The sequence below is a fragment of the Paroedura picta genome, chromosome 9 (assembly GCF_049243985.1).
Source record: "Paroedura picta isolate Pp20150507F chromosome 9, Ppicta_v3.0, whole genome shotgun sequence".
NCBI lineage: Eukaryota > Metazoa > Chordata > Lepidosauria > Squamata > Gekkonidae > Paroedura > Paroedura picta.
In genome coordinates this window covers 84,104,495-84,130,475 of record NC_135377.1, presented here as the reverse complement: position 1 = coordinate 84,130,475, position 25,981 = coordinate 84,104,495, and the positions used below count along the sequence as shown (strand labels likewise).

General features: G+C 44.4%; 1 protein-coding gene and 1 pseudogene across 2 annotated transcripts in view; both read left to right on the top strand.

Annotated features, from left to right (window-relative positions):
* Positions 1-25,981, top strand: part of CDH6 (cadherin 6) — a 202,843-nt gene that overhangs the window by 63,863 nt on the left and 112,999 nt on the right. The window lies entirely within an intron of this gene.
* LOC143844311 (peroxiredoxin-6-like) lies at positions 15,811-16,535 on the top strand (annotated as a pseudogene).

Below are 25,981 nucleotides of genomic sequence, written 5' to 3'. Positions count from 1 at the left end.
TAAAGCCCCGGAGGGACAGACCAGAACCAATGGGATTCAATTAATTCAAAAGAAATTCCATCTAAACATCCGGAAGAAGTTCCTGATAGTTAGAGCGGTTTCTCAGTGGAACAGGCTTCCTTGGGAGGTGGTGGGTTCACCATCTTTGGAGATTTTTAAACAGAAGCTACATAGCCATCTGACGGAGAGGCTGATTCTGTGAAGGCAAAGGGGTGGCAGGTTACAGTAAATGAGCAATTGGGATCTGAGTGTCCTGTTTAGTGCAGGGGGTTGGACTAGATGACCCATGAGGTCCCTTCCAACTCTATTATTCCATGATTCTATGAAAAAAACAGAGCATAAAAACAGAACGTACCATTTAGCAATAAACCTATAATCAGGGAGCATAATTGATTGTGTGAAGGCATATAGTGTATGTTGAAATTATGAAACCTTCACTGATGGAAAAAATGAATTTAAAGTGATGAGTTGTGGACTTAATGCATACTGGCATATTCACAAAACCAGACAGTGTCCCATGTATTTGTTTTGCCTTATCAACAAACATGTAATTGATTGTGTTATGAGCACTGACACCCCATGAGCATAGGACACCCAATTGAGACCTACTTTAAATTCTATAATGATCAGATTTCTGGCTCAGCCATATCCAAGATAACACATTGTGCACTGTTTTACGCACCATTAAACCTCTCTGGCTGTACATTAATGCTTAACACAAGCAGGAACCAAACATGTGCTGCAGTTTTGAACGTGTATTCCTCTAGATCAGGGGTGGCCTAACCATGGCTCTCCAGATGTCCATGGACTACAATTCCCTTGAGCCCCTGACACATGGAGGTTCCAATTTAGTTATTAAGTCTACTACCTATTGTTCACTCTCCATGAATCTAATTTCCCTTTTAAGCCATCTAAGCCAATGGACATCACCACATCTTGCAGAAGTGAATTCTGTGTCCATTGTGTGTCATGCAAAGTGCTGTTGCTGTTGTTTTTTGTCAGTTGTGAATCTATGGATGTCCTTGAGTTCTGGTAACAGGCTGGAAGTAAAAATGAAAAAGCCAGAGGCTCAAAATAGTATCAAAAGTGTTTCAGTACTCTTCAGGTAAAGAACGTTCTCTTAAAATTATCCCCATGATTTACATAATAGCCTAAATGTGAAATGCTAAAATTGTTTTTACTGTGTAAACCTCTATTGAGATTTTATGTAGGCATCCAGGTTTTTCTCTTCTCATCATTCCCCCAACTGTTCTTAAAGGTAAAGGAAAAGGTATCCCCAGTGCAAGCACCGGGTCATGTCTGACCCTTGGGGTGATGCCCTCTAGCATTTTCATGGCAGACTCAATACGGGGTGGTTTTCCATTCTCTTCCCCAGTCATTACCGTTTTACGTCAATACCTCCAGCAAGCTGGGTACTAAGAAGGATGGAAGGCTGAGTCAAACTTGAGCCGGCTGCTGGGATTAAACTCCCAGCCTCATGGGCAGAGCTTCAGATAGCATGTCACTGCCTTACCACTCTGCGCCACAAGAGGCTCTCAACTGTTCTTACTCAGTGCATAACTATTTCCTGGACATAGTCTAAGAAATCAGTGTCCTTAACAGGGTCTGTGTTGTAGGGATTAGAGTAGCATTGAGGAGACCCAGAATTGTGGCTCAGCCGCAGAGCTCACGGGATAACCTCAGGACAGACACTTGTTTTCATCCCAACCGACTGCAGAGGAGTGTCCTAAGAAGGGGAGAACATTGCCCTGAACTTCTTGGAAGGAGGACAGAATAAAATCTACTGACAGTAATAACTGATCAGATAAAACAATGCTTATAGGCATATTTCATCCCCATAATTCATCTCTGATATCAGTTGTTGTGTACTTCTTACTGCTAAGTTTCATTCAGGTGGGAAGCCATGTTGGTCTGAAACAATAGAACCAAGTTTGATTCCAGTGGCACCTTGAAGACCAAGAAAGTTTAACTCTAGGCAGAAGCTTTCATGTGTGAAGAAGGGTGCATACTCAAAAGGCTTATGCCAGGCTTAATGTCTTCCTCTAGTTTGCAAGAGTCTTCCTCTAGTTTGCAATGGCTACTTTAAATGCTGAATTTTCAGAAGGGTGCTTCCAAATGAAGTTTGCAACAGGACTTCACAGTTTAAAAGGATTACCAGTGTGGTTGCCAGCCCCAGGTTGGGAAATACCTGGAGATTTGGGAGGTGGAGCCTAAGGTGGGCAGGGTTTGGGGAGGGACTTCACTGTGGACATTGCTATGGACTCCACCTTCCAATGTGGCCATTTTCTGCCAGTGAACTGACCTCTTATTGCTGGGAGATAAAGTGTAATCTCAGAAGATCAACTACCAGCTGGAGATTGACAACCCTAGTTACCAGATTAATAATGGAACTAATGTATACTTGAAGATGTACTCATACCATCTTCTGGGTATTAGAGGAAATAGCAAGTTAAGAGCCAATGAACAGCAAATGCAAGCCCCCATTCTAGCTGAGGATGCAAAACAATTCCCTTACGAGCAGTACTAGAATTAACTGAATAAGATTTTTTTTTACTTTACTTGTATTATGGGCCTTCTTTTTTATTAGTGACTTTTATTTTCTCCTTGTAAAACAGAATAAAAACACACCTAAGATGTTCCCTGGCAAGTATGAAGCCATCCTTGTATTTTATCTCTTATAGTTTATTTAATCATTTTAAGATGTTTGGTCATGTAACCCCATTTTATTATTTTGTTGAAATTTTAAACCCTATTTTTATATGTCTTATACATTTTATGCCAATAAAAGGTTACTGACTGACTGACTGACTGATGAAGCCATCCATGCATGACGCCCACACACAAGAATTACAACGCATTTGCCATTAGCTCCAGGTGCGTTCTGCTCCACACAGTCTGTGTTTTCTAATTCAACAACACAGGATAGAATCCTAGAGCTGGGGCCATCCAGGCCATCCAGTTCAACCCCTTTCTCAATGCTGGATCAGCCTGAAATATCCAGGATAAGTATCTGTCCAGCAATTGCTTTAAGACCACCAGTGAGTGAGATGTGTGATGGTGTGTGGTGTGTGGTGATGTGTATATCATCATCATATGGAGTGCGTGTTGATATAAAGTGTGCACAATAAAGCCTTGCTTTAACTTCTCCAACAGTCACCCACTTCTGTAAAGAAAGAACAAGGAAGCAGTAAGGATAGCTGTAGCAGAGCATGGAGAGTAAGTAGGACTACTGTCTTTGCCCTATAATATATTTTAACACTACAGTGCATCAATTAGAGCCACAGCAATGGCAAAAACACTACTGTCTGGTCAGCACAACCCACCAGTGGATCATTTTGTATTAAACTATTTACTTTGCACTAAACTGTGAAGTATTTCCTAACCAAGGAGGCTACCAGTGAGGCCCAGGCAAAACTTAGAATTGGATAAAGGATAACAAATACTTGCTTTTATCCAGACTAATATGAGGGCCCGTGTACTCCTGAATTGAAGCAGCAACCTCCCAGTGTGAAAATTGAGGCTATTTATAAATGACTGCAATGTAATAAAGCCAAAGGAAAAGGTCAGAATTGTGGTACCATCTTATATTTAGGTTGATTTTTTTTCTTTTTGCTGTATTTGAAAGTTAGTTTCAAGATATGATAGGATTAAGTATTTCTAGCCTAAGTTTTAGAACAAAGTTTGAGTCCAGTGGTACAATTCAAACTAACCAAGTATAATTTGGGGTGTAAGCTTTCCTGCACAGAAGTCTAAAGAAGTCTGCAGACCCACAAAAGCTGAGACTCATAATTAAACTTTGTCAGTCATAAAGATGCCACTGGACTCAAAACTTTGTTCTGTTCCTTCAGATTAACATGGCTTCCCCACCTAAATCTAACCCAGCCTTTCTCAACAATACCATTGAAAATCTCCTGAAATATTATTCAGGACCATCACTGGCCATTTTGGAAAGTAGGATGAGGGGTGGAGTGACATGACCATATACGGTCATCTCACCTGTTAAACATTTAACAAATTAAAATATATATAACTATATATATTAATTACCTCCCACCCCCTCAGGAAACCCTTCCAGGGACATTCATGAATCTCTGGTTGAGAAAGCCTGATCTAACCTGGGTTGTTAAGTTGAACTGAGGCAGATTTGTAGGTGGAGTCTTGGAATCTTAGTTCTAAGGCTGATTCCCCAAAGAGCCAGGAAAATGGAACATTCCATCAATGGTTCTCCAGGATCTTGAACAGAGTTGTTTTGTTTTTCTTTCTGCAACCAGAGATCCTTTACCTGGAAATGGAAGCAACAGGACCTGGTCCTTAGGGATGCAAAGCACATATTTACTTGCCATGTTACTGCCTGCCTCTCTTTCTGGCTTCCGGTCTCTGAGCTCTCCTCTCAGTTCCGGTCATGGAAAAATGCACAGGTGATTGGGAGCGGGGCAAAAGCAGAGAGTGGTGGCCTTTGTAAGTACATATTTCAAATGGTGGGCTCCGAATCAGGTATTTTTATAACATAAAGATTAGCTGGAGGAGCACCAAACAGATTTTTCTTTGCCACCCAGCAAGCCCTTTGATTTTGTGCCTGAGTGCATTCCTCATAACAATTTGACCACGGAGGAAGACCCCCTCGGGGCCGAAACGCATCTGGTCCATTCCATGTTGGTCCATTCCATGTGTAGATAGAATTGTGATGTTTCTAAATTATGATGACTTTGTGATGTTTTTTTCTAAAAAATTTGAAAGTGTGCCCTTTATGTAATAAATACTTGCAGTTTTTTAAAAAAATTATTGTTGCTGCTCAACTGTTGAGTTCCTAACTTTTCTGCTTTGGTTGGGCCTTGGTTTCACTTTTTGGTTTTGCATGGGATCTGGAAGACCTCCATAAAACGCCTGGGAGGGGACGGTCTTCAAGGGGAGGGGATCAGCAAAAATACCTTCCTTCCTTTCCCAATGGAGGCCATTCTGCCTGCAAAACAAGCCTGTGGGGCTCAACTTATAAAGTGACAATCCTAGCTGAGCATTGGTCCACATACTGGACACACACACAAGAAGGAGGGGCCTACAGCCTCGATGCTATATTTTTAAGCATCTGAGAAGCAAACACCTGGCTCTCAGGCCTGGTGAACCTCTAACCTGGGCTGAATCTGCACTTACTTTGTTTATTCCATTGTGGATCCTGCTGAATCCAGATTGATTTGAACTTGGGTCTTCCTCTTCTTTCCCCCCCCCCCCCCATTGAAACAGAAAAGTGTTCTGCGCATGCTCAGGGAGGCTCAGAAGGGGAGGAGGGAGCCAAGCACAGCAGGAGCCTCTTTTATTTCCTTCCTCCCTCCCTCCCTCCCTTCCCTTTCCTTTTCTTGAACGAGGGTGGGGAAAGGATTGGAGACAGCAGAGGAGGGAGGGGAAACCACAGGCAAACCTCTACCGACAGAAGTTAGGGCTTCTGCAACTTCTGCTGAGAGAAAATTAGGGCTTCATCTTTAAGAAAAGTTTACAGCCTTGGCCAATCAGGGCTTCTCTACCACAGACCTCGGCAACAAATGCAAAGCAGGCACTGGTTCTGAATGCTTTTTCATGCTTTCTCAATCCAAATCTTCAAATATTGAGGGTTAAAAGCACTCTAAGATATTGCAGGATAAAGGTAGGGTCACTCCGGATCAATCATGTTTGATGCAGAGGGAAAATTTAAATTGGACAAAATCAAAATGGAAATCACATTCAGTGGAGGTGGCAGAGACTGAATCGACCTGGGATTGGAATAAAAACTTTGTGCAGACTACACCCTGGTCTCACAAGTCCCTCCCAAAGGTTCTGACTCAGCCTCTCGTGCCAGAGGAGCACCTTTATTGACATCACTAAATACCCCTTTTTTCTCTTCGATGGAGATCCAAAGAGGCTGAAAACATTCATCCCCATGATGCCAGTTAGGCTGGGAGGTCACCCCACAGACTTAAGATGCGGAGTGGGGGATTCAAACCAGGCCAGGTCTGACGCTCCATGTTTTGCTAAAGGAAAGGAACCTGTTGTCACATGCTTGGGCCACCCGCCTTCCTCGCCGCCCGCTGCGTAGCTTGCCTCCCAAGATGCGGAACCGAGCCCTTTCCCTCATTTCCATTTTAAATATATATTTTAAAAAATAACCTGGATTTTTAGAGAGCCAAACAAATAGGGAAATCAGCAGCACAACCCAAGCACCTCGCACGCACGCTCCGAAATAACGCCGTTAAGTCTTTCTGCCCCCTTGGCTCCAATTAACCTAAGTATTCTTTATAAGTTGCAGGCAGCTGCAATCAGTCATGTTTTCCTATCTTCAAAATGAGCAGGGGTGGGGGAGGAATCATCGTGATTGCCCGCCTCACATGGATATAGGCGCTATTTTCTCCTCCCTCGCTCCTAAAGTCTCCTAATCCTCCGCTTGCCAAAGAGGAGATCAGAAAAATAACGCGGCTCAATTTCTCTTCCCGTTGCTTGATCCTTTAGCATAATCAGCGATGTGCGCGCCGGGCGAGGTGGCGAACCGCAGCAGCACTCCTCGCCACACGCGATCCTCGCGTTCTCCGGCCACGAGCCGCTCGGCAACTTCTCCCTTCCCCATCCCACTGTTTTTAATCTGCCAGGACACTTCAGCGGCGGGAAACAAGTGCTCTGCTTGCAGACCTCTTTCGGTGATCCCTGCTGCAGGACACGATTCCCGAGAGGTAGCGAGCCGCAAACCGACATCCCATTTCTTTCCTGGGAGGAAGCTTTCTTTTTTCAGGGGGAGGGGAGAGCCAGCGTGACTTAATTTTAGGCTTTCTGCCCAAACACCTGCCTCAAGGAAAAAGCCGGAATGCGACTCCCAGTGCAATCTAGCAAATAGCATTGTCCTTGATTACATTCTTCTTGTAGCTCTGCTGGGTTTCTAGCAAGTAGAGCAGGATCAGCAAAAGGAGGGGAGGGCCAAAAGGACAGAATTATGCCCTCTTTCCCCAAAGCACCGTGCAATCGGTAATGATTTCCTTGCTCCGAAAGATTGTGCTGCATACATCACGGCATACCTAGAAGTGGCATAAAGCTTAACAGTTTTAGTTCAGCATTTTTTTTTCTTTGATGGTTTATCTCTGTGCAGTCGGCAGAGTAATCTCAATGCTGAAGGCAGCTTCCCACACACACTTGGCTTCTTATGATTTAACGACGCTATCCACACTGGAGAGGCAATTCAATGGATGCATTTCTTTCATGGAAAAATGGTTGGCTGCCTTGGTGGAGTGGGAAGAGGAAAATCTAGCTCTGTCCATGGTGCTGGATCTGCAAGTGTTGATTCATGTACCTTGCTGCAGGCATCAAGAGAGGCCCGTGACTGTGCAAACTGACCCTAATAGGACAACAGCTGCCTTCATGTGCAGCGCACCAAACATGGTTGGCCATTGCTATTGTGAAAGCAGTACGATTTGCTCACCGCCACCAAATGTTCCCGGCCATCTGCTCACCGCTGTCATTTTGCTCCTGAGAACTGCTTTGTTACATCTGACCAAAGATCTCTTGAGTTATCTGACCTCCACAAGTTCAGTTCTGTGTGCTCTCCTCCCAATTCTTGTTCCCTGTATCTAGTGTTTAAAAGTATCCGTATACTGTCTCCGAACATATAGGTTCAGTTTGTCCGTGCTAATGGCATTGATCCTCGGCAAATTGATCATTCCGTTTGATAGTGTGTAAGTCTTAATTTGGGTGCGTGGAGAAACCCGTAAGGATTTAAAGAGAACATGGATATACTGTTGTCTGTTCATATGCGCCGGTTGGTTCCAGATTAAGAAACCTGGGGAAAGCACTGAATTTCTAACTGGCCCACCTCTTCTTCAGAACAAGGGTTTGAGCTTCTCAGTGCTCTTTGTTGGAAAGCAAGGGAGAATCCATGAACCGCACAATATTGATCCTTGACATACAGTCAGTGCTCCTCAACGAAGCATGGAAACAAAGACGCTGGTGAAAGCCTAAAATGAAATGCATGGGGACCTTTCAGATGTAACTAGGCAGTGTCTTTCATGTTACCCAGAATTCTGCTATAGAATCGTGGATTCATTTCTATGTCAATGCGTTAAGCAGAGAGATGAGTTTCAGAACTACTGAAGTTTGATTGACATTCCAGTGTTCTAGAAATGCCTCAGTAAAATAGGCAGCTTTGTTCTAACTCTGTACAGGAAAGAGGCATGGCAGGCATACTGGCTTTCAGTTTGTAATCTCTTGTTACTGAACATGGGAGCCATGCTTTGGACTAACATAGAAATACTCAAGGCAGGGGATGGAGAGCTTCAAAAGACCCGCGCCGGCAGCAGGTTCAGGACTTCTCACTTCCAGGTCTTGTTCCAGACCGTTCTTTGCTTTTTGAAGACTGGATAATCTCGGCTGTGAATAATGGATGCTGCCCCCAGTCATGGGGGTATAGGGGGCATTATGACAACTTGGCTGCTTCCTGCTTGGGACTGAATCGACTGCAAAGGGGGACAATAGTAATGAATAACCGTCCTTTGCTTAATAAATCACTGTGTTGGTTGAGTCGATTGCCATGGTCTGCTAACATTGCCACAGTGTCCTGTCATCTATTTCCCAATCCCTGTTTCGTGAAACCCAACGGCATGATTTAGCTCAACAGGGAAAGTGAGGCGCTGAGGGGCTGCTTGCTAGAGCTCAGAGGTCTGCAACATAGAGCAGGTTTTCGGCATGGTGTGAGGAGCTTCAGGCGCTATGTAAAGCAAGAGAAGTAGAAAGCTTTAGTTACCTCTCCCACATTTTCCTTGTACTTCCTTGTAACAGCCAGACTAGTTGTTTTATCTCTCTCCCAGAGTTTGACATGCAGACTGTTCTCTGAGCACATGTATGAGGGTCAGTAATATAAACATCTCATAATCCCCCCCCCCAAACAGCTCTAAAATGCCATTGAACTGGGTGATATATATTTTGGGGTACCATCATTTAGATCAGGGGTAGTCAACCTGTGGTCCTCCAGATGTCCATGGGCTACAATTCCCATGAGCCCCTGCCAGCAATTGTAGTCCATGGACATCTGGAGGATGGCAGGTTGACTACCCCTAATTTAGATGATGTGCATGTCCATTACCAAGAAGCCCTAGCTAGTCAAGCAACTTGGACTGTGGTCTGAGCAGTCCTGTGCCCTTGGTCTTATGGCTCAGCATTGTAAAAGAATCCTCTACCCAAGTCCTCCCTCCAGCCCCATCCATAAATATACTAGGGAAGCTGGTCGTTCCCTATGAATGCTCTGCCGCTGTGGAATTCATTTTGTGTCTGCTTCAAAAATGTCAACTATCTCGGATGGGAAAGGAGCGCTTCTCTTCCTGAAATGTTTACATTCCTCTCAGTCTGGAGGTTCTTCATGTGTCCGAGGACAGTGGTCATCCTTCTGTCATTCTCGCCATTCTACCATATGCAGAGTATTTCCTGACCTTCAAGTGAACAAGAGATTTCCGGTTTACGAGGAGTAAGTCCGGGCTGAGGAGACAAGTGTATTTAAATTCTAAATGAGGATTATCTTGTGTAGACATTTGTAAAATTCAGGAGCCCATTAGCTCTTGCTGTCTGCAGTTCTTCTTCATTTCTTTTATTCATCGTTCATTCCGAAATGGAATTCCACCTCCCACTGCATCCCTTAATTGAATCAAATGCAGCGGATAACAATATCGAGCTTGAGGTTAATATATATATTTGGAGCTGAAAGAATGGCAATCTTTTATCTTGCAACAGAAATACAATTAGTTGAAAAAGGAACACATGAGTCACCTTGCAGTCTCTAAATTAAAGCATAACCATAGCAGCTAATAAAGAAATACAGCAAATGATCAAGGATACAGTTGAGCAGCCCTAGGTATTCCGATTAAATATCTGATCCCCAGTGTATATTTTTATCAGGGAGGGGAATTCAGTCTTTGCAAATCCAGGGTGGGGGAGCGTGGCTCTCCAGATATCCATGGACTACAGTTACCATGGTGCTGGCAGGGATTCATGGTAATTGTAGTCCATGGACACCTGGAGAGACACACTTTGGCCACCCATGGCATATGAGATGGCTTCAGATGAGCATGGCTACAATAGCTGCTGATGAGGAACTTGCCTTTGGTAAGGTGATTTCCAGAATAAGATTTAGTAATCAGATGATTCAGTTTTGCTCATGGTGAAGGATCCCTCAGAACCACTTTGAGCACAGAGCTGTCCTGCATGGTTCATAGAATCACAGAATCATAGAGTTGGAAAGGACCTCCTGGGTCATCTAGTCCAACCCCCTGCACTATGCAGGACACTCCCAACCCTATCGCTCATCCACTGTCACCTGCCACCTCCTTGAACCTTCACAGAATCAGCCTCCAGTTATTATCCTCCTTGCCAGGGGATCAGCGGAATGGTATCTTAAGCGAGATCAGGTCAGAGCTTTAGTGTCTGCCCAAATTCTGACACATACAGGGGCTTGGCTTGCTCGCAAAGAGGATGTTGGGAAGGTGTTTCTGTCTCAGCTCTGATTCCTGTCAGCAGACCTACGGAAACAAAAGCCAACTAATGCAAATGGCACCAAATAGTCTCTGACCTTTGTTTCTTTGGGATGTTTCCATCAGGCTGGATGTTAAAGGGCAGGGGAGGGGTGCAGGAAAAATATATCTTTCTGGCCATGATTTTGAGGTGCAACGAGGATTACTTTTACTAGGATGTAAATTGCAATCTCCCCCCATTTGCAAAACTAGAGCTTGAATTTGGATCTCAGCACTGAATTTTTGGAATAGTTCCCTCCTCAAAATACAGAATACACCAAATAGATCTGAAGGCTATAAGAGACCCTTAAGATTAGTGGATTCTAATCTGGAGAACCAGGTTTGACCCCCCCCCCCATTCCTTTGCATGAAGCCTACTGGGAGACTTTGGGCTAATCTAAGTTCTCCCCGAATTCTCTCAACCCCACTTACCCCTCAAGGTGCCTGTTGTGGGGAGAGGAAAGAGGGGATTGTTAGCCACTTTGAGACTTCTTAGGATAGAGAAGTGGGGGGTAGAAGCCTACTCTCCTCCTCCTTCTTCCACCTTCTTCCAAATTGCCAAGAAGAAATGTTCCGCTTTGTTGTTGTAGCAGAATGCAACTCCTAAGAAAATTCCATTCCCTTCACCTGCCAGCACAAATGGCTCTGAGCCAAGAGCAGGCATTTATAAGGCCCATCCCACTGTGGGATTCCAAAACAATTTTCAAAATTTCTTTCTTTCTCCAGCAACCTTAAGATTGATTGCACTGCAGCAGCCTCTCCGACTGTTATCAAAAAACCACAGCAGAGTACGTGTGCGATGCAGGCAGGCCTCTGTCGAGCGACCTCACACAGGTTGGTCCGCAGCATGCCCGGCACATCCAAGCAATGCTCTGTCCATGAAAGAACTTGTGGAGCATTGATCTTCATCGGATGGGCTGTGATCCCAAACTTGGTTATGCTGTGAGCCAAGGTGGGTGGGACCGCAGGTGCCACTGTCTGCAAAAAAAATATCAAGAGGAGAGAGAAAGGAAAAGAAGAAAGAGACAGGAAAAGACATATATGGGTGTGGAAGACTTTCAAGGGGATGTTGTGCTGCAGGATGGTGGGAAAACTAATCTGTCCGCCTGAAGACGGAGGGTTCTGGAAAACCATGCTTACATTCAAAACCATACGTAGCAAAACAGAGTGGCCGCTGAAAACCGTAGGCCAAGGATCCCCAAACTTTTAGAGCCTTATAGCAGGGGTAGTCAACCTGTGGTCCTCCAGATGTTCATGGACCACAATTCCCATGAGCCCCTGCCAGCAAACGCTGGCAGGGTCTCATGGAAATTGTAGTCCATGAACATCTGGAGGACCACAGGTTGATTACCCCTGCCTTATAGCATTTGGAATTTTGTCACAGTCTGGTGGGTACAGCAATAAATTGGCCACCACTAAATGATTACTGTATGAGGCAGAGCCATCCGCAAAATGGCAGCTGCAGCTCACTGTCCAGCCACAGCCGGAAGACTGCCAGTGAAGGAGAGCTCACCACCTCCTTAGGCCACCTGTTCCATTGCTGAACTATGAATGTGAATTTCCCCCTCCTGATATCTAGCTGGTACCGTTCTACATGTAGTTTAAAGCCATTACAGCCGGTTCTGTCCTCTGCTGCCAACAGGAACCACTCCCTGCCCTCCTCTAAATGACAACCTATCAAATACTTAAAGAGAGCCATCATGTCTCCTCTCAACCTCTCTTCTTCAGGCTGAACATTCCCAAGTCCCTCATCCTTTCCTCATGGGGCTTAGTCCCCAGGCCCCAGATTATCCTCATTGTTCTCCTCTGAACCCTCTGAGTTTTGTCCACGTCCTTTCTGGATGAGGCCTCCAGAACTGCACACATGACTCCAGGTATAGTCTGATTGATGTGGTATATAGAGGGGCTATGACATCTTGCAATGTTGATTAGGGTTGTGCGTTTCGGCGATCACCAAAGCCCAAAGCGGACAGCACCACAGTGCGGAGGGGAGGGACATCACCGGCAGCACCGGCTTGTGCAGGGCCAGTGCCCCCCCTCCCCTCCATGCTGCAGCGCTGGCCACTTTGGGTGTCAGTGATCACCGAAGCAGCCGAACGTGCTGGAGTGGACAACCGTAGATGCCACTGTTGATACAGCGCAAGACTGCATTTGCCTTCTCTACCGCCAGATCACACTGTCTATTCAGATTTAGCTTAAAGTACCCCATGATCTCTCCCATCCAGTAGGCCTGCTTCTCATTTTTGTGACCCAGATGTAGAACTCTGCACTTCTCCTTATTGAATTGCATCTTGTTCTCATTTGCATGTTCGGACCTCATTGAAATCTGCCCCTGTCTTCTGATTCCTCATATTTAGGAATATAGATTGTTGTGGGATGGGCACTAGAAACGGCAGGCGATTGTGTGGAGCAGGCACATAAAAGCACACAGCATTCTGGTGGCAGCCCAAGTGATGTCCTACATTATGGGAAAGGGGGTCCCTTCTGACAACCCAAAATGGCAACTCAGGGTATCATGGGACCCGTGTGGACAAAAGCTATGCGGAATGGGCACTGTAAAAAGGAGAATTGGCTGGCATGCAGGGAAAAACCTGGATGGATTCAACCCAGGGAACTGAACAAAAGGCTGTTGTATTCTTTTCATATGAGCCTCTTGTGGCGCAGAGTGGTAAGGCAGCGACATGCTATCTGAAGCTTTCTGCCCATGAGGCTGGGAGTTCAATCCCAGCAGCCGGCTCAAGGTTGACTCAGCCTTCCATCCTTCCGAGGTCGGTAAAATGAGTACTCAGCTTGCTGGGGGGTAAATGGTAATGACTGGGGAAGGCACTGGCAAACCACCCCATATTGAGTCTGCCATGAAAATGCTAGAGGGCGACACTCCAAGGGTCAGACATGACCCAGTGCTTGCACAGGGGATACCTTCACCTTCATTCTTTTCATGATACAGTTCTGTCCTGTATAACAATACACAAATAGTTGCAGTTCCATCATGAGCAACAGGAGACCACAAACTGAAGGCAGGTGTTTTATTCTGAAGTCTTGATGTATCAGACTGGATAATATTATCCATTTACAGTTGTAGTATGTCATGTTCCCTGTGGAAAAAATAACCCACATAGATGTTATGTTTTTGAAAGTTCCTTGGCAAACCCCTAGGGCAGGGGTAGTCAGCCTGTGGTCCTCCAGATGTCCATGGACTACAATTCCCATGAGCCCCTGCCATCAAATGCTGGCAGGGGCTCATGGGAATTGTAGTCCATGGACATATGGAGGACCACAGGCTGACTACCCCTGCCCTAGGGTTGCTAACCTTCAGGTTGCACCTGGAGACCCTGCTAATTTCAACTATTTCCCCATATTATGAGATTGTGTGACTCTTTCCCATCAGTTCCCCTTGAGAAAATGTCTGTTTTGCATGGTAGGCTGTATGGCATTCTAACTTACTGAGTCCTGGCCCTCCCCAAACCTCACACTCTCTAGGCTTCAACCCCCAAATCTCCAAACTAGAGCTGGAAACCCTACAAACCCCCTTCTATGCTGTCTTATCCTAGCTGCCCATGGGGACATTTTTTTTTTCAAGTAGCCTCCCTTTATATCATGATTTAACCATTTGTTTTCTGCATTTTTATCTTTTCTGCTCAACCATCCCACAATGCAGGATAAAACATTAACTTCATGAACAAAATAAAGTTTTGTTCAAGGTATAAGATTTTGGGTGTTTACCCACTTCTTCAGATACACTGAAATGGAAGTTACCATTCCACAAATATAAGTAGAGGGTGAGCACCAGATTAGTATACAGCACAGTAAATATGTTTGGCAGATGAAAGGTTGTTGTTGGTCTTAAAGGTACACCTGGACCCCAACTTTATTCTGCCACTTCAGACTGACATGTCTACCTTCCCAAATTTAAAGAACACTGATCCTAAAAGCATTCTCATGATCAAAAAGAACAGCAATCATCAGTAGAAATAAAGGGGAAAGCAGTAAACAGTTAACAATGCCTATTATGCACAGGTGTTTTTTCTTGCTTTCACCATGCAGGTCTCCTGGGTTTTCTTTTTTATTCTGCATTAATTTTCCTCCCTCTCAGCACTCAGTTCATTTTCTGCTTGCTGTTTCCCCAAGTTTTCTGAGAGTGCTTTTGTGACAAGGTTTTCCTTGTTTCACTTGTTTTGAAGGTAAATCAAAAGTACATAGATTCCCTGGGACACTTTTTCTGTCCCTTAAAGGTCACTCCCCCCCCCCCACATTTATATTGTTCCCCCTTTATTCGTGTAAAACCTCCATTGATTATGACACTATCACTAGTCTTGGATCACTGGAGTAAAAAAAAATGATGGGGAGAAATTAAAAGGAGCTGTGCAAGGTTTAGTTGACATGAAAGGGGGATTGAAGAGGAGGCAAACAGCAGTGTTCCCTGTGCAAAAAATATATTGCAAACAAATGCAAACAGAATAAAGGAAGGGAATTGTTAGAGCAGAATGAAATTTGCATGAGATGTAAAAAGGGATACACTGGAATGGAAAGGCCAAAGCTTTGAAAACATTTTTCCCTTTAATGCTTTAGTGAACAAAGTTGGTAGGGAAACATTTTGGCAGTCTCTGGAAGCTTAACTTTAAAATGCTGGCTGAGCTATATGGACCTTCTGCAAAGTGTTGAACTTAAGAATCACTTGGGGTTGATCCATGTGGATAAAAGAGTGCAGTTGGCATAGGAGACACTTTTAAATACTCTCAAGATCACAACCAGAATGTAGAATCAAATCAGAGAATCTCATAGAGAAAACCATACACATTTGCAAGGGAAGGCAAGAAATTAGCATTACTGAGCACCTGGGCTAGGGCATCAGCAAAAAGATCCCTTTTTTTTCAACCTAATGGCACAAGTCTTAAAATCCCTCCAGAACCAACAGATAGAGCCCTTTGCAAAGAGATTGGATGAACACCTGTCAGGAGTGAGTTTTGAAAGCCCCTGAGAAGGTGAGGGGCTGAACTGGATAGCTCATCCAGCTTTGTATGTTTCCAGTTCTGAAAGTATGGTGGAGTTACAGCTGACTTCACACAGGCATGTGCACACACACACACATTGTCAATGATTACTGCTTTCCATACTTCACTGTTGCCATATTTTCTGTACACTCAACATGTTCCCTCATATTATGAGATTGTGTGACTCTTTCCCATTTTCCACAGTGGCCAATAGCAGAGAATCCCCTACTTTTTGTTAGTATGGAGAACAGGGGTCAAAAATTGTCTTGTCAGTTTCAGCACCAGGCTTCCCCTCCTTGGCCTATATTTCTTTGTGTTCCCTTTCATTCAATAAACTAACGCTAAAATGAGCAATGGGTTTGCATTTTGTCAGCACTGGTATCATGCCAAGCTTCCTGCTGGGGGGGATGAAGTGCTCAGCTTTGAAGCAGAGGCCACCCAGGGCTGGATCTGCTTTCACAAGTTCCTGGGAAACTCATTGGAGACTTCACTCATCCATGGGACTTCATGGAAACTCAACCATGAGACTTCACTCCATGGAAACTCATCCATGGGACTTCACTCCAGTCTGAACCACTGAGCTTGTCTGAGCAGCAGAGCTGGCATCCGAATTTGCCTAAAGTAACCTTAAAACGATAGCCCTCTCCATAGATGACATCTCTCTTGGAGCAAGGACATCAATGCCTACAATAATGATAAGCCCATAGAGAAGTTCCCCATTCTAATAATTGCAGCCTTCAAGCTTGCTGGATCCCGATGAGAGAGATAAAGGCAGCATCTCTGTGACTGCTTGTGTTGTATTCATCTTTGTTCCCTACAAGAAGCTCAGACTTTCTATCCAGTGTCCACTGGAAGAAACTTTGATGAGATTCTAAGAGTCATTGGCTCCCTGCAGCGAACAGCCACAAAGAAAGTTGTCACCTCAGTTGACTGGAAGCCTGGGGATGAAGTAATGGTAATTCCAGGCCTGTCAGATGAAGAGGTCAAAAGGCTGTTTCCAGGTGGGGTGTGCACTAAAGAACTCCCACCAGGCAAGTAATGCCTTCGTTCCCCCTCTCGTCCAACATGAAAATAATAAGTGTGAAGAATGGTTGAACAAACCAGAAAATTGACCATGAGGGTGTTTATAACAAGTAATGTAACTGCCTTGCATGAAGATGTGTTTGGAGAAATTATTAAAGATGGAAGAGTTAAAGACATTTTCTTTAGTCTCTCCTTGGAACATGGCGGCTTAATATCTTTGGCCTGGTGTAATTTCCGCTAGTGACGAGGAAAAACTGCTTCTCTTATTCTACCTAGTCAATTGTCCAGTGGTGGGCAGAGTCTGCAATAACGTACAAATGGACAGTTAATTATTTACTTTCCGTTTTGTGTTCTTTGGTCACATGATCCATTTTCTCCTCGGCATGACAAACTGGCAAATGGAAGCTAAATTCTATGGTTTCAAAATGTTTCCTGGTTGAGAAGAATCTCAATATGCTGTCTTTGCAGAAATATCAGGAATTTTTTTTTCATTTTTCACAGTCAGCGTAGTTCATCAGTGGAATAGGCTGCCTAAGGAGGTGGTGAGCTCCCCCTCACTGGCAGTCTTCAAGCAAAGGTTGGATACACACTTTTCTTGGATGCTTTAGGATGCTTAGGGCTAATCCTGCGTAGAGCAGGGGGTTGGACTAGATGGCCTGTGTGGCCCCTTCCAACTCTATGATTCTATTATTCTATGATTCAATATTGTTCAAATATAGCCATGCACTTTCAGCTGTGAGGATCTTGGGTACAATTCACCAGAGAAATGAAAGTGTATCCCCCCCCCACACACACACACAGTGGGAAGTTGGTTCCAATAACCATGTGCCTTTATTGCAATGAAATGAACCCTATTAGAAAGAACTGTATTAGTTAAAATCTGTCATGGAAAGCTTGTATTCGTTATGGCAGTGTTGTATTGAAGATGCAAAGCAGATAAGCTTTACTGAACAAACATTTGTCATCTGTTCCTAAATCTTTAATTTTTTTGGTCATGCTCTTTCAATCAGAAAATAAAATTAGCCTCCGAGAAAAAATATTTTTAAAAAACTGATGCTAAAATGCATGTGCCAAAACTGGACCAGAATTTTAATGGAAGATATTTGCTGGATGTTACTGCACCGTAGCAACAGGACAAATGTGTACATTTTTTTTAAAAAAAACCCACAAACTTTGGGACACCAGCCCCAAATGACACTAGTGACATTCCCACCCCAATTTAGAAAAGTGCATTTTACAAAACTGTAGTTGTAGAATCAATACAACAGAGCAAAAAGAAGTGTGCATACAGGAGGCACAGAATCTGAAGTCGAGCTTAAAGACTTACTGCTCATAAAAGCTGGACAAAAGGACTTCTTGTGAACGGAAGGTGTTCCAAAATTAGTGTGCAATTAGAGTGCCCTGCTTCTGGAATAAGAAATGCAGGCAGCTGGAGAGAATGGGCTGAAGTGAAGCATCAAGTAAAGCAGAGAATCTCAGCCAGTTTCTCTGTCGTACAAAGAAGATCTGCTTCCCGAGATCTATTTCTGCTTATCTGGAGCAACTGAGATCAGTGTTTTGGTTCACTCTTATGCAAATGGATCAGCAGATCGTGTATCTGGAAAATGGAGACAAATAACTACTGCTTTACAAGATCTACTAGCGTCACCTTGTGCAGGGGAGTGAAATGGGGATGGGAGGGAAGGGGGCAAACAAACACTTATGAATGAAGCTGATGGAGAGTGGGTTCAGGATAGAGAAAAGGAAAGACTACTACTTTACACAGAGAGTGATTAAAACGCAGAATACACTGCCAGGAGATGTAGTGATGGCCACAGGACTAAACCGCTTTCAAAGGGTATGAGGTAGATTCATGGAGGATGTCTTTCAGTGGCTACTAGCCATCATGACTGAGGGGAACTTCCACATTCAAAGACACTAATTCTCTGAATCCTACAGCCAAGAGGCAAGATCGAGGGAAGGCCTCACCCTCTCTGCCCTTTTGTTGGTCCTCCAGAGCAGGGGTAGTCAACCTGTGGTCCTCCAGATGTCCATGGACTACAATTCCCATGAGCCCCTGCCAGCAAAGCCTACTCCAGAGGAACTGGTTGGCCACTGTATAAGACAGGAGGGCGGACTGGATGGGCCCTCACTGGTCTGACCCAGCAGGGCTCTTCTGATGTTCTTATGAAGGCCTCGGCCTCTCTACTCTTGTTGGCCCACCAAAGGAACTGGTTGGCCATTGTGTGAGACAGGAGGCTGGACTAGAGGGACCATTGGTCTGATCCAGTAGGGCTCTTCTGATGTTCTCCTGAAGGCCTCAGCCTCCATGCCCTGTCGTTGGCCACTGGTCTGTCCCAGCAGGGCTCTTCTGATGTTCTTATGAAGGCCTCGGCCTCTCTGCTCTGTTGTTGGCCCACTAGAGGAACTGGTTGGCCACTGTGTGAGACAGGAGGCTGGACTAGAAGGACCATTGGCCTGATCCAGCAGGGCTCATTTTAGGTTCTTATGCCAGGCAAGAGGAACTATAATTTGTTCTGCAGGATCTTAAAGCTGAATTTAAAATAATCTTTGTTGCTCATCATAAAATGCCTCAGCCAGGTACATTTCCCTTTTAGCAAAATGATCCACATGAGCGACTGTATTACAATGTGGATGTTTTTGATTTTTGGTTTGATTGCCCACATTATGGCTCCATTGAATTTTGCATGCCATTGGGCTTGAAGAATTTGCATATATAGCATGACTCTAATTACAGGAATGCAAAAACCCAAGAAATGTATATGGAATCAATTCCATACCAGCAAGTAAAGGGGCAGAGGTGGGGGGAGAGAGGAGGAATTACAATTGCCAAGAGTAATACGCTGGCAGCCACACAATTCGCCCAAGCCTTTCTTCTAAAGATTTTCTCATTATACTTTAATGCGGTTTTTGTGGAGGAAACAAAAGATCAATCCTATAAATTAAAGGTTTAAAAGCTAGCTTAAGGGGGAGGGGAGGGGAAGAAAGGGAAATTTATTCTTTGCTCCATTTATTTATTTATTTCAGCCCCAGGGCACCAAGTCTGAGTGGGTGGAGGGGAGCATTTCCACACCCATTCTGTTGGTGACCTTCCCTAAAAAGGGAGGTAGAACATTAGTAGTAACATTATCCTGATGAAAATGTGAGCACTGACGGATTATAACAAGGCTACTTTTAAAAGATAAAAAGCTACAGGATCTTTTCCTTTTGGCTCCTGTCAATGCAGCTGTACCCCCAGTGTTTCTTGGAGAAGGGAAGGATCTTGCTAGTTAATGTCTCACAGTTCTTTTAAACAAGTTCCCAAATGTACACAGAGATGCTCATTCTCCTTTTCTGTTGTTTCACTGTCCCACAAGACCTAGAACAAAGAATTGTTTTATTTTCGTTTTGTATCCCCCACTGGTAGCCACGGGGGACCCCGTAGCCTACACCTATCCTGGAGTTGCCTCCATGGGGTTCTGTACCTTTAAAGGAGATTTGTGTGGTAACTTAGCTGAAAGATATTGAAGTTGGACATGGCTATTCAATACTTGACTAATTGGACTGGAGTCCAGGTTGGGCTAGATCCTGCTGATCATTCCCAAGCATGAACAGGGGCAATTGTCGCTAATTCCACCCTTCCCCTTACAGACCTGTGACAGGATAAAGAATAAGCCAGACATCCACAAGAGAAGAGGAAAACCAGGGCCATTCCGCACGACTTAAATATAGCAGAAGTCTTACCTTTGGTAAACGCTACTAATTCAATGTTCCGCATGACGTCATACACAATTTGCAACACTCCTACAACACTCCCGCAAAAATCGCTTTGTTGTAGCGCTTTTCGGGAAATCGGGAAAAGTGGATTCCCCGTAAAAAAAAACGCTAGACTCTTGAGAACAATCTGCAACACATCCGAAAAAGACATGTGCGTTCTCAATGTAGCGGTAGAAAGAATGTCCCTCCCTCACTCACTCTCGCCCCTGAGCTTCCGGAGATGCGATCGCCATCTTTTTTTTCCTTAGATGGGGAATGCAATGAACGAGCAAGGCTTCTCTGGCTAAAGTCCCTCCACAGAAGTGATTAACAATAAAACAAAGTTCCCTACTGCTAGTGTCTTTAAAGTTCTTTAAAGTCTTTAAAGTTCCCAAGCACAATACAGCTCCCTGTCTGACACTGGCCATAATTTCGACCACAAATCGCACTCATGAGGGGGGGTTTGATCAGGGGGTTGGACAAGATGGCCTGGATGGCCCCTTCCCACTCTGTTAATCTTCTATTGTGTTTTGCAAGCTAAAGGAAGGGGCCACTCAGTAGCCTGAAGCTCAGTAGAAAGATACTAGGCTTCTCCCTCATAGCTCTAAACAAAACCAGGGCAAGGGGGAAGTCCAAGGCCCTTTCTCCATGTGTTACAGCTGCCCAGACTCAACCTGTGTTTTCTGTCAGGCTGGAAGAGTTAAGATCCAGCCTCTTTGTTTTGGGGAAGGTGCTCCAAACCCCTTAATTATTTTATTTGCTCTTTTATTCCTCAAGTCAAGGCTCTTGGTGATACCCTGAGGAGAATTTCGGCCCATGAGTGTTTGCACAGGCTCCCTCCCCTCTCTCTCGTGCCAGAGATCCTGAAAAGAGGATGGAGCATTTAGAATCTAGAGACCCTCTTTGGAAGCCTCTCCAAACTCATCCTGGCTACAAACACGTGACTGTAATTTCTAATTCTTCCATTCAACAAAAGGCACAGTCATTTCAAATGCCAGGAAACCATTTTTAGAGAAAAGAAATCATGTTTTAGAAAAAAAAAAGAATTATGAAAAGGCTGATGGGATCTGGAACAATAATTAGGTTGTCAACTCTCCCTCCACCCCACCCGTTCTTCTGTGCATCCCACTGAGAAAGGAAAAAAGTGCACACGTCAGTTATCTGTCTCATTTTCATCCCCCTCACCAATAAACCTGATACGATTTCTCTACCAAATTATATACTGGGCACAAATGCAGATCTCTTCCCATTTGGTAACCACCGCTACATTTAAGTGGATCTATGGTTCTTAAACTTGCTGCTAGCCTCAGTCTGCAGTGCTTATTTTAACCCTTGAGTTCTCTTACATTACTCTTCATCTATCCAGTATATCCTAAAAGTCCCCGATATTTTAGACCTGTAAAAATGCAGCCTCCTATAACCTATACTGTTTTATTCGAATTTGTACCATATTGTTTTTAATTATGTTTTGTAATGGCCTTTGGCTATACACAATAAATGTTATCGTATTGTATCGTATCAATGTGAATGGCTCCTGCCTTAGAGCAGTATACAAAAACAATTGAGAGAAAGAGAGAGAGAGAGAGAGAGAGAGAGAGAGAGAGAGATCAACATTAAACTTTTAAAGTATTAATGTGGACAAGTTTTGGAATATTCATATTAGAGTGCAGCAGCAGGTGAAGAGAACAGTATGTTATCAATCATAACAAAGCGACATCCAATTCTGATGAACCTAATCATGGAATGTTCAAGGCAAGAGATGAGCAGAGGTGATTTGGCCATTGCCTTCTTCTGCATAACCACCTTTGTCTTCCTGGGTTGGCTCCCATCCACGTACTCACCGCAGTCGACCCTGCTTAGCTTCCAAGCATCTGGCCTGCTCAGGACAATTGGGACTCTAGGATTCCCTCTGCACCCATTAGGAGTACACTGGTTGGGCGGGCAGCATTGCCAGCTCCATCTTGGGAAATGATTTATTTAGTATTGAATTTATAGGACAGCCATCCTATAAATTTACGGCCCAGCCATCTTGGGGTGCAAAACGGAGCTCTTCCACCAGGTCTACGGTTGAGGCTGGTGTGGCGAGGAAGATCTGATGGGCCCCCCAGTGTTAAGAGCGTAAGCACCTGCTATGTGATATGCACACCCTCCTACTCCTGTACTAGATTTTGTTGGGGCAGATGGTTAGTGGGTTCTAGACCGCCATGGTTTTTAAATGTTTTAGAAGCCTGTTTGTATATGGATGGATGTCTGGAATTGCTTTAATGGGGTTTTAATGGGGCTTTTAACACGGACAATTGTAACCCGCCACGAGCCAGTTATGGGAGTGGCGGGCAATAAATCAAAACAATAAATAAATTAAATATAGAGCTGTAGGGAAGGGCAGTATAAAGATCCAAATAAATAAATAAATAAATAAATAATAAATATGACTATTTAAAACCAACATTTAATAAAAACACAGTTATCGCCTAAACCAGGGGTAGTCAAACTGCGGCCCTCCAGATGTCCATGGACTACAATTCCCAGGAGCCCCTGCCAGCATTTGCTGGCAGGGGCTCCTGGGAATTGTAGTCCATGGACATCTGGAGGGCCGCAGTTTGAATACCCCTGGCCTAAACCATCTAAAACCACAATCATCATCCTTTGCTCCCAGGCCCTGTTGCATTACTCACCATATTATTCCTCCACATTACTCGCCACATCCCAGGTATTACAAAAATAGGGGAAAGGGAGGTTCTTAGATGTTTGTGGTGGCCTGGCCCCAGCCGAATGCCTGGTGGAAGAGCTTCATTTTGCAGGCCTGTCCCTCGGGTTACAGTGCCCAAGACTGCACCCTCCCAAACGGACATTGTCTCCAGGAACTGATCTCTGGAGATCAGCTATCATTCCAGGGGATCCCCAGGTCCCACCTGGAGGCTGGCATCCCTACTCCCCAAGCTGTGCCCCAAATTCTCCAGGAATTTCAAAATTTAGAGTCCAGCCCTCATACTTCCTTGTTAAGGCCGGACTTATTCTTAATTTCAGATTCATTGGACTTCAAGCCATGGCTCAGTGGTAGAGAATCTGTTTTGCATGTAGAAGACCTCACATTCAGCACCCAGCATCTCCAGGTTTTTAATTTTTTTTCAAAGATCAGGCAGTAGGTGACGTGAAAGGCCACTGCTTGATATTCTGAAATGGTGCTTAGTTCTCAGAAGAGATGTGTGTGTGTGTGTGTGCATGTGCTTGCGTGTCTGTGTGCATATACACATACACTTTAAAAAGGATAGGAGAGACCTTCTGCTATCTTGGAACTCCAGTCTGATGATTAATCTTCATGTAATCCAAAGAAAATGAATTAAGCCTCAAGCATGCCTTCAAAGAGCTGAATAAACACTAATTACTGACTCATTGCAGGGCCTCTGTAAGGTAAGTACGCAATTATCTACAGAATTAGAACAGTTTAGAAGTATAATTCAGGACTCGGAGTCTAAGTTGGCTCTAGTGGAAAGCACATCAAATTAGTTCCCCAAATCAAAGAATGATCCCATTATTACATATCTCCCCTTTTCCCTCCCTCAAAATCCCACAGTGTGTGAAGAAGTAGCCACACTCACCAGAACTTGATAACAAACCAGGACCTTCAATTGCCTGTTATTTCACTTCAGATAGGACTTGTTCAAAGGACGCTGCTCCTAACCTTTTTCTCCCTAAAAGTTCTAAATGATAAAAAGTTTGAAATGTATACAAAGGTTTCTTGTTTTATCCTAAATGAGATGTGTTTGAAGGCACTACAAAACAGAGGCACAAGACCTAAAAACAAGTAACAAATCTATGGCAAGGCCTCTCTCTTTAGATGAGTTTAAAGAACTTGAATGATTTTAGGGTTACTGAACCCCTGCCAAGAGTTCCACTTTCTGGCATTGCTCCAAGAAAGTTAAGCAAACAAATGACTGTCAGGCCAATATCAGCACTCTCTAGGAATCACCAGTTTCACCATAGAGTTTCCACCAGATCTTAGAGATCTGATGTCACCCAGTCTTCCATTGGTTGGCTGTAACCCTAAATGACTTCCAGTTATCATTTAGAACAGGGGTAGTCAAACTGCGGCCCTCCAGATGTCCATGGACTACAATTCCCAGGAGCCCCCTGCCAGCGAATGCTGGCAGGGGGCTCCTGGGAATTGTAGTCTATGGACATCTGGAGGGCCGCAGTTTGACTACCCCTGATTTAGAATGTGAATGTATGTATGAAGGCCATATGTAATATCTATAACTGTTGATATACCATGCCCCTTCCCTCATCTACTCAATCTACCCAAAATCCCACAACTGATGCATTACTATTGAAAAATGAATTAATTAAGAGAAGACTGTGGATTAGTTGGTTTTTAGTTACATTAGAGCAGGGGGACATTCATCTAGGCCTAGGGAGGGAGGAGGGGCCCATGTCTTGTTCTGAACATCTGGCTTCCTAAAACAAGACTCTTGAAATGGCCTATATCAGGGGTAGTCAACCTGTGGTCCTCCAGATGGTCATGGACTACAATTCCCATGATGCTGGCAGGGGCTCATGGGAATTGTAGCCCATGAACATCTGGAGGACCACAGGTTCACTACCCCTGGCCTAAAGCAATTCATTGGATCTCAAAATCTACCTTCCGCAACCAGGTCTTCTGTATCCCAGGAATTACAAGTAGGGCGCATCATTCTCAAAAGAGATAACATCACACAGTAGAGTTGCTGGCCCCACAGTGGGGCCTGGAAATATTTCCACTGCTCTCCAAACTACTGAGATCAGTTCCCCTGGAAGAGATCACTGCTTTGGCAAGTGGATTCTATGGAATTATACTCTGTTGTGGTCTATTCCTAGAGATGCCAGTCCCCAGGTGGGCCCTGGGGAATCCCCGGAATTACATCTCCAGACTAAAGAGATCAGTTCCCCTGGATAAAATGGATGCTTTGGAGGAGCATTATACTCCACTGGAGTGCGGAGGAGCATCCCAGAGCATTATACACTGAGGCCCCTTTCTGCTCCAAATCCCACCTACTCCTGACTCCACTCCCAAAGTCTCCATGCATTTCCCAACCTGGAGCTGGCAAATCTATCTATCCCCTATCTAAGACCTGCCTTTCCTGAGCCCCACCCAAATCTCCTGGTATTCCCCAACTTGGAATTGGCAATCCTTCCAATCTGCCTTGTTATACAAATGCAAATTTCCCCAGTTGCTGGAAGGGTCTGTTGGCCAAGCAACTGCAGGGCCCTCCCATAGGACAAGGAATTAAAGGCTTATGCGCATATATGGTTGCAAATATTTTGAAGGGAAGGTGTTGAGATACAAACTTGCTCAGCTTGGAAAGCCGTAGCCAAGACTAAACCCTCTTGAATTTGGATTCAGTTCGTAATCACCCCTCTATTCAATAGTCAACCTTTCTTGTATGTTCCTCTTTTGCATGATTTTTTCCCCTTCCTTGCATGAAAGAGGAAAGACCAGCATCAGGGTTGAGATGCACAGGGAATGAAGGAATGAACACAGAGGTAGAAGCACAAGAGTAAGAGGTTTTCAGTTTCATGTGGGAAATCCCAGCAGCTGCACACGAAAGGGGAAAACAAGCCACAGTGTGATGGGCGGGACAACCTGTAGACTTACCGGTGCAAGCACATTGTTGTGTGGGATGGCTGTTATACCTACACAGGTACTTTCACACACACTAATGCACTTCCAATCCGCTTTCAAAGCACTTA